Genomic DNA, 17,175 nt, shown 5'->3' on the forward strand with positions numbered 1-17,175 from the left:
AAATCAAACTAATTTACAGCATATCATGAATATCTAGGAGTTTTCTGTACAGGACTGCAAGTCTCCCATCCCAAATATTTTCCTTTCCCTTTGTGTCTGCTTAGGCTAATGCCTCTGTCCTACATTAATCCCAAAACATAAATGACCACCTTGTAGGATGGGCTTGGATTCTAGATTCTGTGAGAAAGGCTGTTGTGGGAAAGGAACAACTTCAACATAGAGAACAGAGGACAGTCAAATCCAATTTTATTGTACTATTAAAAAAAAACCAAAAAACAAAAAAAACCCACTAAAAATGGGACTGGAACAGTATGTTTTCCATATTGATTTTGCACAATATAAGAAGATAACAATTCAGTGTCACAGCTGAAATTTTAGAAATTTGGAAAACTTCAGTGCTCTCAGGGTTAGGCAAGCTTCAAGGTTGATTGCCTGAAGGCCTGGGGACACCATAGACTTGCCTGTGCTTGATATTTTTAAAAGCATTACTAGAACCCTAGGCTTAAATGTGGTATGGGCACAATTATTCTTTCCTTCGAGCATGTCTCAAGTTTATAAGAGTGATGAAAGAATAATTATCAATCTGATAATACCTCAACAACCTGGCAGCCATACAGGGAATATTAACATCTAGATGATTCAAGCTCCATTAGAAACTAATCAAAATCAAGCCAGTTCAAAGTTATTTTAAGGTAAATTATCAAGGTTAATGACCTGCATTAAATATTCATATTTTAATGTATTAACAGTTCTTTGAATGATTTTAAGGAATCCATTGTGGCTCTCATTGTATTCCGGACCAATAAATTTGAAACAGTAATAGCCATTACTGTAACAGAGTAACATTCATTCTCTCTTCTTGTATTACTGGATCCTTTTAAGCCAACAATTTTATTTAAATAGCTGATTTAAGGGAATAAAAATATTACAGACAACACAGTCTTCTCCTTAAATCAACAAATGGAATCTCTTATTGACAGTAAGAGGCCTTTGTATTATTTGTACCAAGGAAAAAACCAAATTAAGATAACAAAAATTCAACTTAACAGTCACCCACAGCAAACATGAAATTAAATCTGCCAGAGCACTTTCTTTGTAGTGAGTGGAAAACTGAATAAGATTTTAAAAACATATTTTCCGGGGAAATAGTAAAGGAAATTCAGGTTGAGGAACTGACAGACCTCTAAACCCAATGTCCTTTTGTCACAACCTTTTGGTCTTCATCCCTAGTGTCTCCAGCTGCAGCAGGATCCATGGGCAGTCTTGTATAGATAAGAAGGGGAAGGGAAGGGAAGTTCCGGGAAGGGAAGGGAAGGGAAGTTCCGGGAAGGGAAGGGAAGGGAAGTTCCGGGAAGTTCCGGGAAGTTCCGGGAAGGGAAGGGAAGGGAAGGGAAGGGAAGGGAAGGGAAGGGAAGGGAAGGGAAGGGACGGGACTGTGGTAACAGGAAAAATGAACTGACTTCAGTGCCATCTCTAAGAAAGCCCTCCCGCTGCTGTGACTTGCATGCCACAAAGATACTCCTTTTTATCTCTCCCTGGTAATGTGAGACGTTCAATGTAAAAGATTTTCCTGGAAAAGCTTGCTTCAGTACTTTCCTTTTCTCTTATATCAAGAAATGTCAAATTTAAATGTCATCCCATTTGGCAGCAATGAATTTGAAGAGCAAGCTTCTGTCAGGTAGAAGGAGGACATTCAGAGTGATATGGATCAGGCCAAAAGCAGCAGTTTAATTTCTATCTGTCAATGATAGACAGCCTTGATCTGAATGAACTTTCTTGTCTGGCCTTCTGTCTTTGCTGCTAGGTGGTACACTGGGATGCTGGTACCTGGGATAAGGGCTCATGTCCTTGAGTGTCTGAGCACATCACAGACATTCTCATGGTGTGCTGGCTTTGAGCAAAGCTCCTGTAAAATTAATATCACTTTATTTTTGCCTTTTCCTTTGGTATTTCTAGTGGTGATCTCAAGTGGTTTCTGTCTAATTTCTTAGAGAAGCATAAAAAAGTGGCCTTGTGATCTTTCTGAAGATTTTGTTTTTGCTTTGTTTTCTTAGTGGCAAAAGTGTATATTTTGCTGTTGTGCTGCTTCACTGTACTTTTGGTGCCTTAGCATTTGTGACCCTATAAGACCTCCCTTTGCTCCCTCCAGAGCAAATCCTTTTACTTTGCACTCTTTAATCCATCCACCCACCCACAGGACTCCTGGCAGTGCTCTCACCCTGTTGCTCAGCTGCTCTCCTCCCTGGGCATTGCTCCTCTGAACCTTCCTGACTTTCATGTCTTGTGGATAGTAATTGCCACTGATGTTTAAATAATTCTACTCTTTCCCTGCATTTTTATCTATTTTCTTTCAAGGTTTTAATTGATAATTGTACACCAAATTTCCTTTAACTATTTCCTCATAGCTTTTAGTCTATAAGTTCATATTAGAAAATATAGTGACTAGTAGGTAGGAAATGGATCATGTCAATTTCTAGTAAATATTATCTAATACTTAAATGCTTATCTTCTTTTCCCTTCTCTTCCTGGAACTTCCCTTCCTGGAACTTCCCTTCCCTTCCTCTTCTTATCTATACAAGACTGGTCATGGTTCATTTACTGCTTTATTCTGGTATGAGCAGTTAAAGAAATTTTATACATAAATCTCAAAATAATGTAGACCTCTCTGTGTTAAATCAAGTTAAATCAATAAGTACACTCAGAGCCTGCTTTCCATTGGTTTTGCTGTTTCTTGACTTTACATTTTGTTTGGGTATTACCTGCAGAAAAGCAAGAGAAGTATCAAATAACCAGGAATAACCCCAACTCCTCGCACATACAAAAACCCGAAAAAAGACCAAAACCAAAATTCGTGCTAACTATCACTGGCTTACTGCTTTTCTTCTTTCTTAAAGTTGGTCTTCATTCTAAAGAGAAGATCAAGCTATCAAAACTGTTTGGAGCTGATCTATTGCCAGGTTATCTCAAAATGAATCAGGATGCTCCCTTGGCCTCCCTAAAGCCATCAACCTCATATCTAGTTCAGGGACTCAGCAGTGACCACTTATATGTGTTGAAGATCCTCCTGTTCAATGTTTGTTGCAAATAAGTAAAAGACTAGGGAAATAACAGATGAACTGTAAACAGATGAACTTTCTATGCTTTCAGTTTGCATTAAGATACATATTTTTCTTCAATAACACAGATGTAAAAATCACAGTTAATATGTTGCATTTAAAATTGCAGAAATTTGTACAATTCCCAACAATTATAAATCAGTGGTGCTATAACTATTTAAGAGTCTACACTCACAGCAGCTATTTTTCAATAAATTTGGATGAATTTTCTTCTAATAGTTCTGATATTATGACCATTAGCAAACAGTCTCTTTGCTGAGGAATAAACTTGGATTCTGTTTCATCTTTACACCAGAGTTATGTAAATTCTGACAATGAGACATTTAATTTAATCACATTCCATACTAAATAGGAATATCAAAAAACCCAGAGTCTGATTCTGCTACTTGTGGCCATAGTTATTCTTACACCAAAATATCCCAAAATATCAAGGAAGTGTTCACAAACTCTGAGTGACCATAAGATGCAGAGGTGGTCTCCTAATGATTGAACTGCTCAGGAGACTGGCAGAGCTACGCTGGCATAATCAGACATTGATAAACTCAGTTCAGCAGAGCATACTGTTGGCTTTGTGCAAGTACTAGACATGAAATTTACTGAGAATTAAATATGTCTTCTTTTGGATCTGGAAATGCATCAAGCCATTCAGTATTCACATTTTGAAATTGTGAATAAAGACATGATAGAGCAGAAGAACCAAACATCAGCAAATAAATTATCTAACCATGCAATGGAGCTCTATTGAAAATGAGCTGAAACTGCAAGGAAGAAAAGTATCACAAAAACCTTATAAAAGTGTTCAATGTGTATTGCTTCAACAGATATAATTCTCTCACACCAATTCAATCACCAGATTTCAGAAATATCAAATTTGTCTGGAGACAACATCCCACCTTTACATTCTTGTGTCTACCTCCATGTGAGCCAGAATTATAGAGGCAAAATTTAGTAAGGACTGCTGGCCCCTAATCCAGGGTTATATTTCCTTTCCATCCACATAATTAACATCCCTGATATACTCAGAAAAACCAGAAAGGCATCAAAAAGAATTATAAACAGTCCTGAAACCTCCCTGGCCCAAAAGAGAGTTTATATGACTGTACCTCAGCCAAAGCTGGTTCTTCTTGTATGATCAGTCCATGTTGTAAGTACAGTTGGATTTCCTGATCTTACAGGTATTTTCCAATCTAAACAATTCTACATTTCTGTGATCACTGATTTATACCTAGGACTGATGCAGGCCCATTGCACTGATTTATCTACCTTTCTCTTTGCACACAGGCAAAGTGCAGCAGCACGGACACCAACACAGAACATGAAGGAGGCTGCTTACAGACTTCGGTTTGGCATCTTGGTCCCAGAACATACAGACTGTGAAAATTTAGATGAAAGGTCCAATACTTTTCCTCTTTGTGTGGGTCCAGTGATAAGACCAGCATGCCTGGGGATGTAGAGAGCATTACTCTCAATTCCCAGCCAGTCTCTTCCGATCTGCACAACTGAGGAAGTATTTAGAGTTTGCTCTGTGCAACACAATCCACTGTAAATATGGAATCCAGTAAAGACAAGGAAAGAACTACATATTGCTACATATTACAAATATTACTTATTTATTTGTATAGATATGTTGGCAAGTGACTGCTTGCTCTTTCAATATGCATAATCCATAAAATTAAATTGAAAATATTCCCCAGAATTTTTCTAAACAGATTCTCCAGAATAGAATTAATTTACCAAAGTCTGATGAGCTATGGATAATTTTTTTCTTTTTCCATGATAAAACTTACAAATATAATGGGATGCTCGCGTCTTATGATAAAGCACAGATGACAGAAGAGTGAGTAATAGATGTCCTTTGTTGTACAGGTGCTTTTATAAACTTGGCAGGCAACAGAATTTTTTAGTGAAGTCTGTCTTGTTGATTCAGAATCCCATTTAATCACTCATGGCTTGTTTTTGGAGTCCTTGCTCTAGCTGTAATGTATAGAGCTGTTGTCTCCCAGTCCTGTCCTGAATGTTAACCTCTTGTATTTTGATGATCTCTGAAACCATCTTCTCACTCACTGTGTTCAACTCCACTGAAATTAATTGGATTTTGTACATAATGATTTGTGGAAAGGGGAAAAACCAAGAACTTTGTGAAGCTCAACTGAACTCTTTTAGGTCCAAATTGAAAATCCAACTAAATATTCCTTTAAAAGACATGAATGTCCTTGACATGTCACTTGACAGGCCTATATTACAGAATCAGAAACTTATCATCTCAATTTATGGCACACCTTTAGGAAAAAGTAGTTCAGAGAACATTCTGAGTAGCTTGTCTAGAGTCCTGTACACAAAGCTGAGTAAGACATTATACACAAAAAGCAGAAATAAATTGTAAATAATACATGTTTTTTGAACAGTGAAAAACTGAAAAGATTTAGATTGGTAAAGAAATAGTACATCCATTGTTCTTGTGTGGATACAGAACATGTACTATGATTTTCCAAAGAACCAAAAGTAAAGGAGAAGATGCTTTAGATGAAAATACCTGCATGTACATAGAAGATATTTATAAACTTTTGTTTAAACAGTTTTGTCATATGAAATTTTTTTCTTCCTTTTTTGTTTTTAACATTTATTAAGTTCATTGTTTGTTTTGTTGGCCTATATGTTATTTTAGAAAGAGAATGAGATATTCTGATGGTAATACTTGGAAATTTGCTTCATGAAAAAGGTCAGCTCCGAGATGCTCATTTGTTACAGGAACCAAAATGCCAGTGATAAAATTTTGCAAGATGTGATGTATTTATGTACCAAAGGTCATCCCTCCAGAGTGCACAAATTGGTCCAGCTCCACTGAAATAGATAAATTTATGTCAATGTTTATCATTTGCCTTATAGTCACTTAGTTGTCATGTCAAGTGGTAGAAAATGAAGTGGAAAGACAGTAGCTTTAATGATAACAGAATACTAGAAGGGTCTTAAATGCAAGAGAACATCATAACCTTACTACAGTCCATAGACATTTACCCTTGACTCCAGCGAGGAGCAATAGATCCCCTCCACAGCCTGAGTTCTTACAGCACTTCTCTCACATTTTATAAAAGCAATTTTTTATCTCATATAAATCACCCACGTTTCAGATTTGGATTCAGTAGTGGGAAAAAAGCCATTGCTCCTACTAGAAAGTTGTACTGTTTAATACTTTTCCTTGTGATGACACTGCAATAAACTAGTTGAATAAACTTTTGTGGTTCAAAGGAAAAAGTGAAAATTAACTGTTAACATCTGGAAATAAAATGTGATGTGGACCAACCAATACCTGTATTCCATTTGCATGACAAGATGTTCCTCCACTTGGCTCAGAATGAAGAAGGTTAAGTCCCTGATCTTCAAGGAGAAGCCTCACCAGCCTGCTCCAAACCCTTCAGGTGATGATCTACCAGCGGTGACTATACAAGGACAGATGAAACAGATTTTTTGCAGTACACCAGAAGAAGTGGACAAACTAGGCAGCCTTCTGCAATACTGTGAAATGAATGCTGGGGGAAAATAAATCTGTACTGGTTTATTTCCAAGGGATCTAACTCAGCTGGACATATATGAATACAGTTAATGATTTCTTTTATAAGAGAACAGAGTCAGATCAAGAAAACAGACAGTATTTCAAGCAAGAAATGGTGGTTTCAGAAGGAAACTGCAAACAGTCAAGCTGAGAAATTGTATCAGATCCCTTGTAAGATAAGAAATTTCTTCTTAACTCTGCAGAATTTTACTGAATCAATGAGTCTTACACTGTCAGGAAGCCTACTCTTCAAGCATCTTCTTTGTTGAGCAATCTTCCTCGAGAGCTGCTCTAAGATTCTTGAATTTTTCTAAAAATGTGTCTTCAAGACAGTTGCTTCTCTAGGGCATATTCTCTACTCTTGCAAATGATCAGAACCATTCTTATGAATGGCTTTTGTCTGTGAGAAGAAAAAAAAAATAAAAATAAGGAAAGAACCATTTTCTCATCAGTCATTCTCAGTTGTTCTCATAAGTCTCATCAGTTATTCTCCAGGAAGCTGAGAGTTCCAGTCCCATACTCTTGAAAAGTTCTATTCATAAGTAATAAAATCAAGATTTAAAAGTGTATAACACCTAGGATACTCCTTTAACTATTTACACAAATCATTTACCACTGTATTCATTAAACATATACAGTGAAATCAGGCCAATTAGTCAAACAATGTTCTGCAACCATTACTATTTAAATAGGAAATAAACCAAATCAGGTGAACAGAAATGCAGTGCAGATGGAACAGAAATTATCTTTAAAAAGAGAGAAACAGATCTCCCCACTTCTAAGTAACCTCAAAGCATGATGTGCCAAGTACAAACCCATCGCATTCTATATTTTTCCAACACCATGTGTTGGATTAACCCTTTTCTGCATTCATAATAGTTGGAATATTTAACAAAGAAGTCTCAGCAGACAAGATAGCAGGCGAAATTCTGCATAACTTTAGAATTATTCTTATGTTTCTTCCCACATCTGCTGCCTAAAATAATCACATTCAGCTATGGATTGGCACTAATATAGAACAATTTTTGTGTTAAACCCTTTTTTACAAATGGTAGATGCCTTTCTACCTCTGGAAAACATGAAACTCTAGTTTCTGCCCTTTCATCATTTTTCAGTCAGTAACAGCTTCACTGTCTTCAGCAGTATTTCACCCTTTCAAAATGAACTGAAGGCAGAGTGACGTTTATAGAATACTAAATGGATAGTTTTAAATTTATTTCCTGCTGACATTTAGTATATATTTTGAACAAGGAGTGCCGATAATTCTTACTTTTCTTCCTCATTAGACATATCATGTATTCAAATTAGGTAAATGTATCTCTTTCCTCCAATGTAGGTGTCTGTGAGGAAAAAAATGTTGAAAAAGCATGCAGCAGCATTGTCTGTTTAGGAAAAGAGCAGGGATTTACTAACAAAGAGCTGCAGCCAGCCTGCTCTGCTGGCTGGGATGGTTTGCCAGGATGAGCTGTGACTTGGGCCAGTCTATCTTGTATGGCAGAAAAAGGCATGCAGTATTCCAAAGCTGTGCTCCTGTGAAGCACTGCAACACTGTGCTGATGGAAATGGTGGCCCAGCCCCTCTGAAGCACAATGCAGTGTCAGATCAGGGCTGTACCTTATCTTCCAAGTCCTGCCTTTCTAAAAGGTAAATTAGCTCCATAAGTAGTGCTTTTTATTTTTGAGCTGACTGCAGGTACATCTATGCTCCATACACTTGTATGGCATGAGGACACATGTGCCACATGTGGCAGTTCCAAGTACAGTCTCTCATATGATGGGAAGATTAAGTATAAACTCCTCTGAAACAGGGTAAATTGCCTTAGGAATCATGAACACGAATACAAATGATCATGAAGTTAATTAAAGTTGTAAGGCTCAACTTTTTAGCTTGGTGTTTTCTGCAAACCTTCCTTCCACTCCCTCCACCTTCAGCACTTACTCAGCAATTTGACAGATATGCATTTATACATCATCCATAATGCATCCTGAGCTAAAATTTGTCAAGCACACCCAGAGGAGCAGACTGGTGTGGTGAGGGCAATACATTAAAGATTTTAGAGCAGAACCGTTATATTACACATTTGTAACAGCTTGCTGGTAATGCTTATTCTGTGCTCTACGCACACCGCATGCATCGTTATCTTGACATACAGTCACTAGCAGGCAAGAAGAAAGGACACTGCCAGTTGCCACATGCTATTTTTTGCTGGGACTGAATTGTTGCAGAAATGAAGTTTTATTATACACCAGAATATGTTCCAGACACAGCCTTAAACAATCCATTGAAATGTACACTTCTTCAGGATTTACCTTTGCGTATTGGACCCCACACCATGGTAAGGGTTAAAAGTTTGGGGCAATTAATCTACTCACCAGCTCTAATACCATTTGAGAGAAATCCGTTGCTTCCATTGCTGCAAGGCAGGACAGGCTTCTTAGGCAAACCACAGAAGAGCTAGGCTACCCTGGAGCCAGGACAGAAAGCAGCCAAAACAAATATTTCACAATTGCTGTAACTAGTTTTTGTAGCTGGATTGTTCATCAAAAAAGTGTTTGTTTCTTCTGTGGCTTCTGAGAAATGTGGAGATATTTAGCACCTCGGCAGGGGGAGGGCTGAGATATGGTTGTGGGTATAATCACAATAGAAAAGTATTATAAGAAAATTAAAAGATTCAAGACACCAGTTTCCTATGCAGAGAAAGTCAGTGTGGAGTTTGACACTGGTAGTTTATGCCATCCTTCTTACACCATCATCCTTGTCCTTGCAATAGGGTACTATGTCAGATTCTGATATCAGCTCGGTAACTCAAGAAAACAAATTTCTTTAACAATGTCCTTTTTTTAGAGAATTGAGACTATTTTTCAACTGAGGAAGATTTCTTCAAATTCTTAAAAAAAGTAATGTGAATATACTGCTGTACACAGCACAGTAAGCAAAATAAAAACTGTATTTATCCAACTTTTTTATCCAACACCTATGAATTTGTCTGATATTATTTTCATCCTCACTCATGGTTTTACTTCATCCTGAAAACTTGAAGAGCTGCATAGCTATAAGAAATATTGCAATTATGGTATCTAACACCTGATAAAATTTAAAATATTTTTAGGTTTGGTACCAAATTTCAAAGTTACTTTTGCAGAGTTGGAAAAGAGCAGCTTCTTTAGAAAAATGCTCTGAGAAGCACATGACTGTTAGGAAACTCTCCAGAAGTGCCACTATTTAACTTCTAAATGTACCTGAACACGATTTGTCTGTCATTGGAAACCAAATATTAACACTCATGTTGCCAATATTAGTTACTGCCACTATAGGCCTGCCATCAAAGGATTATCAAAGACTGTTCATGAGATCCACCGACTCAAATGATTTGATTCACTGGTCACTAGATACAACTGAAAGTATTAGACTGAAAGAAGGCATTATCACAGAAACCCTCATGGACTCTCGCCTAAATCCTTACCTTATTCAGTTTTGCATAGAGGCAGGTAATTTACTTTATTGCATTTTTTACTGCATTTGCTGAATTGCAAAATTTGGGAGGAAACAGATGCTTTTCTGAAACATGCTTTTCTGAAACCTAGATAATTTCTTAGAATACTATTTCCAAGGTGGGAAAAAACCTACAAACACAAAAGGTGGAAGAGGGGAAGAGTAAACAATTAAAAACAAACATAAATGTTTCAATCATTCCTGCATGAACCATAAGTTTTGCTGCCACCAGGGTGAAATATTTTCTTGGGGAAAAAAAAAGCAAAGACCTGCTGAAATAGTACACATTTGTTCATTTGTTGAGACAAAGATTTTAGCACATGATCTATAGCAAAGATTGAGAGATCTCTGAACTCTAGTCCAGCAGAAAATGCACACTTCAAGCTAAGCTATTTGAATGTACAATGTGATTTCCAGCAGAAGATGGAATGAAAATACATGCATTCCAATCATCACTAATTTGTTCCCATGATCTGTGCTACATCTTCGAGCTGCTTAAACAAAACCTGTCTTCACTTCAGATAAGAGAAACAGGTTAAAGTTATAAAACCCCTTACCATTTCTAAGGAATTATAGAGCATTTTACTTAATATTCTTTGATGTGGTAAAATCTATGAGATTAAAAACATGTGAATGGTAATATAAAACAAAATATTAAACAAAACATGAAACATAATATTGGGCATTCATGTAAAACTACCAAGCTTGCACTTAACAAATTCAATTCTAAATTATGGGTGATTATAGTTATTCATAACTTGATTAGATGCACAACAAAATAACAATTTTTAAGTAAAAAAAAAAAAAGTCACACTTATTTTGAGGAAAAGCCTTCTAGACATAAAAAGAGTAGAGATTTTCTCATTATCTCTGTTACAAGGATTCCTGCACAGACTCTATTTCTCACTACAGTTAGAGACTGATAAGATTCTTGCGAGTCTGAAAGGAAATCAAAGACTGCATAATTTTTTTTTTTTTTTATGGAGGAATATATTTTGTTGCTTTGATTGGCAGACTATAACATAGAGATTTCAAGTCTGGGTTTTGTCTTCTGTAGTTTCATACCACCAGTCTTTGAGTTGAGTTTTGTGTTGACTGAAAGAGCGATAAAGTTTCTAAAGGAATTCCACAAATGTGGAAATATTCCATATATTAAATAAATAAAATTAATAGTTAAATTCTATTATGTCTACCTTATGTCAACCTCATGTCAACAACTATAAAAATGTCTTGCACTCAGATCACCAGAGTTAAATAAAATTTTGCACTAATGACTTTCTTTAAAGGAAGTGTTAGCGTTCAAAAACACATAATCATGGGGGATTATATGCGGTGCTTTTTATTAAGAGCTCTGGGAATCGGAGTATATTCAACCCAAATCTGACTCCGACCATACATCTGAAATGATCATATTTTATACTCTATCGTTACATAACTTTCATGTTAATTATTAAACTTATATTGTTCTATTGTATACATAAATTTAGCCCTTCTCTGAATTTCCAACATAGTTTCTCACTATTCTTCTAATGGTTACATAATAATTACATTTAATTACTAAACAATCATCACATCTAACAATTATATAATTTATCATACTGCTTACGCAGGTGCAGTTGGTCTGGGAAAGCACAAAGCCTAACATTTTTAGATTCTATCTTTAACTTTTTCCATGATTCCACTATCAGAAGTAATATCCAAATGATACTAAAATTAAGAGTCATAAAAACAGAAATGAAGCAACATATACAGTCATTTTATGAAGCTAGAATAAGCCACAATATTTTTATTTGGAAGAAAATGGCAGCCAAGTCTAGACTCCAGTCAGTAACTCAGATAAATGCTAATGACTTGGATTTAGACTGGATCAAAAGGACTCCAACAAAAAAAACAGGTTCATAAACTAATATGGAGTACAGCTATATGACATACAGCACAATCTATGGATAAATATTTTTTTCACATTTTACATTAAAAATTTGCAACTTTCCTCCCATAAGCTTTGTTTTCACAGCCACCATATTGATTGTAACTGACTGCAACTATCCTCAAAAGGTTTAGAATATCTTATTCAAATATTTTAAGAAAATCTGATAGAAGCTGAAGTCTGAAAGGTATGAAATTTCTATGAAAATTCATACACTAAGAATGCACTTGCTACCACAGTCTGCTGGGTAGTTTGTCTCCCATCCTCTGGGCAGAAGGAGTTTTGTTAAATTAGCTCCAGTAGAAAGGGCTAGAAATACACTGCAGAGTTACCAAAAGCAGTAAGATAGACAACTTACACTTGGTGTTACTATAGAAATGCATCCAACAAAGGGGAAAATGTTTTGCTCTACGTAGTGTGTTGTGGTATATAAAAGGTCAATTCAGTGAACTGCAGAAACAGACTGATTTTTCAACCTCTGATGAAACACAAAAATTATGAGAAAAGCACATGGTAATTTATGCATCATGTAGCACAATACTTGATTCAGCTTAAAGCTGAAAACACTGATGAAATATACCATTACAATCACAATGAAGCCCTTACAGCATTTTATAGGAATTTAAAATTAAGATTTATCCCTGAAAGAGGGAATAGAACAAAACAAGTTTGTTTGCTAGATAAATACTCTAACAAGTAAGGCAACAGACAGAAAGAACTGAAATTCCAGTGTGTGCATTGGGTACAACAAATTGGGCATGCTTCCTCCATCCTGAGGGTTTCCAAGCGACTGTGTCCTATCCTGTGCTCCAGGTAGGATCACAATTCTACAGGGTGCAGCTGTGCGCATTGTATTGGCTGGTGCTTGCCTGATTCCTGGCTCCAGAGCTTATGTTAGCAGAATGATAGAGCATATCCACCACTGACTGGATTCAGTATTCAATTTCTGGACTTTGGTATTCACACAGATACATGTTAGAAGCATAGCGTTTAGTTCTGGGCCTCCTCAACCTTTTTTTAACTTTGCTTCTTTCAGGAGATGCTTGGCAAGTATTCACAGGTAAGCATGATGTTAAACAACATGTATTGTCTTCAAATATCACTGTCCTTTAGTGAAAATATTTCTACCACAACCCCTCTCTACTCCAGAAAAAGAAAATTAAACCTTTATTCTGAAACTTTTGCTAGCCTCCCCAGCTTCACTGAACAGATGGAAACACTTATAAATAAATTGTGTTTCCCAGTTCAGCAGTATTTTGGGGATGGAAGCTCCTTCACTGCTGTCCCCATGCAGCACTCAGTCTAATTAAGTCCCAATAATTCAGTTTCCTCAGTGTAATAGAGGCGGGAGAGGAGACAAGAAGGAGGTGGAGGAAGGGGAGGAGAGAGAAGGCAAAGTAAGGGAAGGCAAGGGAGTAGAATGTTATCAGTATGAATTGATGATTTTTTCATTTTCTTCTTACTCCATCCAGTTACTATTTAGTTGTTTCTTTTTGTTTGTTGCTTCTTTTTGTCAAGATGTTTTGAAGAAATGGGCATGAAGCAGCACAAAGTATTTCTGTGTGTCATTTGGTCTCATATTTTTGAAGCCATTTACAGCATGTCTTTCAGCTTCATCCCCAAGACAAACCATTTCTGAAAGTCTGCAAGAGAAAGACATTGATGTCAGAACCAGTTGTGCTTGATGCATTCTGAATAAGAACAGGTTTGTGCTTAATTCTCCTGTTTCTAACTTGCACTTCTTAAATGAGTTTTCTGTGTTAGGAAATCAATGTTATACAGTTTTTTGTGCATCAGTTATGATGTGCTTTAATCACCCTTATGCATTTATTTTGGGGTTTTAATGGAAATATCACATTCCTTTTGAATTTCTTCTGCAAGCTGAAGCCACCATTCTTTTTGATCTCTTACAACAGGCTTTTTCCCCTGACTGGACAGGACTTGCCCACAAAAAGGTAGAAGAAGGGAAGGTGTGAGAATGTTGGGCTGTGAGTGCTAAGCAAGTACTGCATAACATAACAAGATAACATCCTGCACCACCATGACTGAAGAATCAGCACAAAACAAGAGGAGGAAAATCATTTCATCATGCTCAATGTTGTTTTAATCCTTCACCCACAAAATCAGAAGTATCTCTCACCACTGAAACCAAGGAGGGAATCTAGGTGCCAGGTCTCATTTTCCAAAAAAATGGTGCCACTCTTTCTGGACCCTTCAAAAATTTACAGGCACATAGATTATGGCAGTATCCAGGAATCTCAGATATGGGCACACTGTGCTATGTAGGAGATATACCCTGAGCAAAAACCTCAAAAAAAAGTCATGTCAAGTCTTGTTTTGTCTGCGATTTTAATGAGAATGCTTCTGTCTCTCTATTGCTTTTTTTTTTCTCCTCTCAGAAAATCTGTCTCATTTTCCCATTCTGTGGCAGATGATAGCTACCTAATACCAAAAAGCTGCAACCTGCAGAATATCCAGATGCTCATAACTGCTCCATTTCATTAATACCAGTCTCACATAGTTTCGCAATATATATCCCCTTTATTGAAAGTGCTGTTGTATTCTAGAAATTCAGCAGAAAATCTCAGAAAAATTAACAAGGAGATGTGTTTAAAAGAGGTAACTTTGGAAAAATGCCACACATTAAAAATGCTTTATTATCCTCTTTGAGTTGTCAAACACTTCTGATTTTCCATGACCCTGAGAACTGACAAAATGGATGAATGTTTCAAATATGGAGAGTACAAAGCAAGATCTGGCAATGCAGCAGAAATAGTTACAGAAACAGAAAAAGCTGCTTTGAAAAAGGGTCAAATTTGAAGAATGTTCTGCTGTCTAATATTCTGCAGGATTAAGGAGAATTTGAGTCTTCACAGAAACCAGTCAAAAGATTGCTGTCACATCCTGAAATGGAAGCAATCATTCATTCATGAATTTTCCTTCTAGACCTCCTCTCAATGAAATTCAGATAATTATTTCCCTGGAGCAATGCTGAGCTGCCGCCGAGAGATGCCTCCTCCAAAAGCAGAGTTAAACCCTATCAGATTAGGTTTTCTTTTTTATTTATTTATTTTGTTTTCTCTTGCTGCTGCTACTGTTGATCTCACATGCTGACAGCTAGGAGACAGGCATAAAGTACAGAGGTTTTGCTTCCCTGCAGAAAGGGAAAATTTGATGCTGCTTCCACATGGGCTTATTCAAGCAAACCCTGATTTCCTAGAGGGCAGAGGGGTGCAGCAAGGAGCAAGAGATGAGAGGTGATCAATCACTGCTGCAATTTCTCCATATGAAAAGAGCCAAAAAGCAACCTTTCCAAGACATTGGATCATACTAATCTTCCAATAACTTAAAGTCAAAAATACTCAAAGGGTCAAGGGCCAAGAAAGTTCACTCTTCATACCTCTTAGGGTTCTGCATCTTCTAGGCATCACTGGGTCAAAAGATAGCAGGGATGGCTTTGGGCTAGCTGAGCTAGCTCCATCTGATGAGGAAGGTCCCACAACACTCCTTGAAGAATCAGAGCAAGTACCATACATAAACTGCTCCAGCTACATCTCTAAGAGAACCAAGACGTGGATATTTATGTACCTATTAAAGGCCAGAAATGGTGTCTTGGAAAGACCAGCAAAGGCAGAGAAAAAAATTGATTTTATTTTCAGTAGGTAATATATAGGTCACATTAGAGATGACAACAATCTTAGTGCTCGTGTTTAAAGCAAAAACAATTTCAGCTACATCAGGTTTCTGGCAAAAAAGAAAAAGAGAAAAAAAATCACTGTTTCATTTATGAAATTACTGGGAACCAGACAGACATTAAGACATTGCAAACTTTGACAGTTTTCTTCCCCCTATTCATTTTTTTTTCAATAAATTAAGATTTGGATCAGAAAAATTGTTTTTCCTCATCTAGGATAGTGTGGGAAGGTGTGGTGTGTCGACCCTGCATAGGTGCTAAGTACCCACCAAACTGGCTCTACCACCCTCTCCTCACCAGCTGCACAGGGGAAAGAAAATAGAAGGAGAGGAGGTAAAGATAAGGACAGGGAGAGATCCCTTGCCAATTACGCTTACACTCACCGTCATATGCAAAACAGACTTAACTCAGAGAAAAAAAATCAGGGTGGAATAACAGGAAATAAACCCAAATCTTAAAACATCCTCTCCCCATCTCCTCCCTTCTGTCTGAACAAAACTTCACTGTCAGATTCTCTCTCTCCTCTCTTCAGAGTGGTGCAGGAGTGCAAGGAATGGTGGCTGTAGTCAGTTCACCACATATTGGCTCTGCTGATCCTTCCTCCACAGAGGTGGGACCCCTCACATTCTCTTCCTGATGAAGTGCATGGTCCCTTCCATGGGAAACAGTCCTTCACACCCATGTTGGTCCTTACCACGGGGTGCAGTTCTTCACGTTCTGATTCAGCATGGGTGCCTTATACATGGTTCATCCCCCAGCAGCAGCCTGCTCCAGCATGGGTTCCCCTTGGGGTCACAAATTCTGCTAGTAAAACTGCCCCAGCATGGGCTACTCTCTCCACAGGGCGACAGGTTCTGCCAGGAGCCTGCTCCAGTGTGGGGTCTCCACACAGTCACAGCCTCCTTCATGCAATCTCTTACTCCTGAAGGGCGTCCTCCATGGGCTGCGGGTGTTTATCTGCTCCACCTTGGATCTTCATGGGTTAAGGGGAAACATCCTGCCTCACCTTGGTCTCCTCCAGGGCTGCAGGGGAACCTCTGGTCCAGTGCCTGGAGCACCTCCTTTCTCTCCTGCTTGACTGGCCTTAGTGTCTATGGGTCTGTTTGTCTCACATGTTCTCACTTCTCTTCTGGCTATTTTCCACAGTAGCTTTTCCCCTTCTTCAATAGGTTGTCCCTGAAGATGCTAGCGCTCTCAGAGATGTCTCTCTCACAGATGGGCTCTACCTTGGCAAGTGAAATATCTGTCTTGCAACCATCAGGCACTGGTTCCATCTGATAAGAGTGCAGTTTCTAGAAGCTTGGCACAGAAGCCATCCCGGTAGCCCCCATCTCACAAGTAAAATCTTGCCATGAAAACCCACTGGGTAGTTCCCAAATAGTCCTATCCTCCTTGT

The sequence above is a fragment of the Melozone crissalis genome, unplaced genomic scaffold (genome assembly GCF_028551555.1).
Source record: "Melozone crissalis strain CALT ecotype California unplaced genomic scaffold, PUWL_Pcris_2 ptg000005l_1, whole genome shotgun sequence".
In the NCBI taxonomy this organism is placed as follows: domain Eukaryota; kingdom Metazoa; phylum Chordata; class Aves; order Passeriformes; family Passerellidae; genus Melozone; species Melozone crissalis.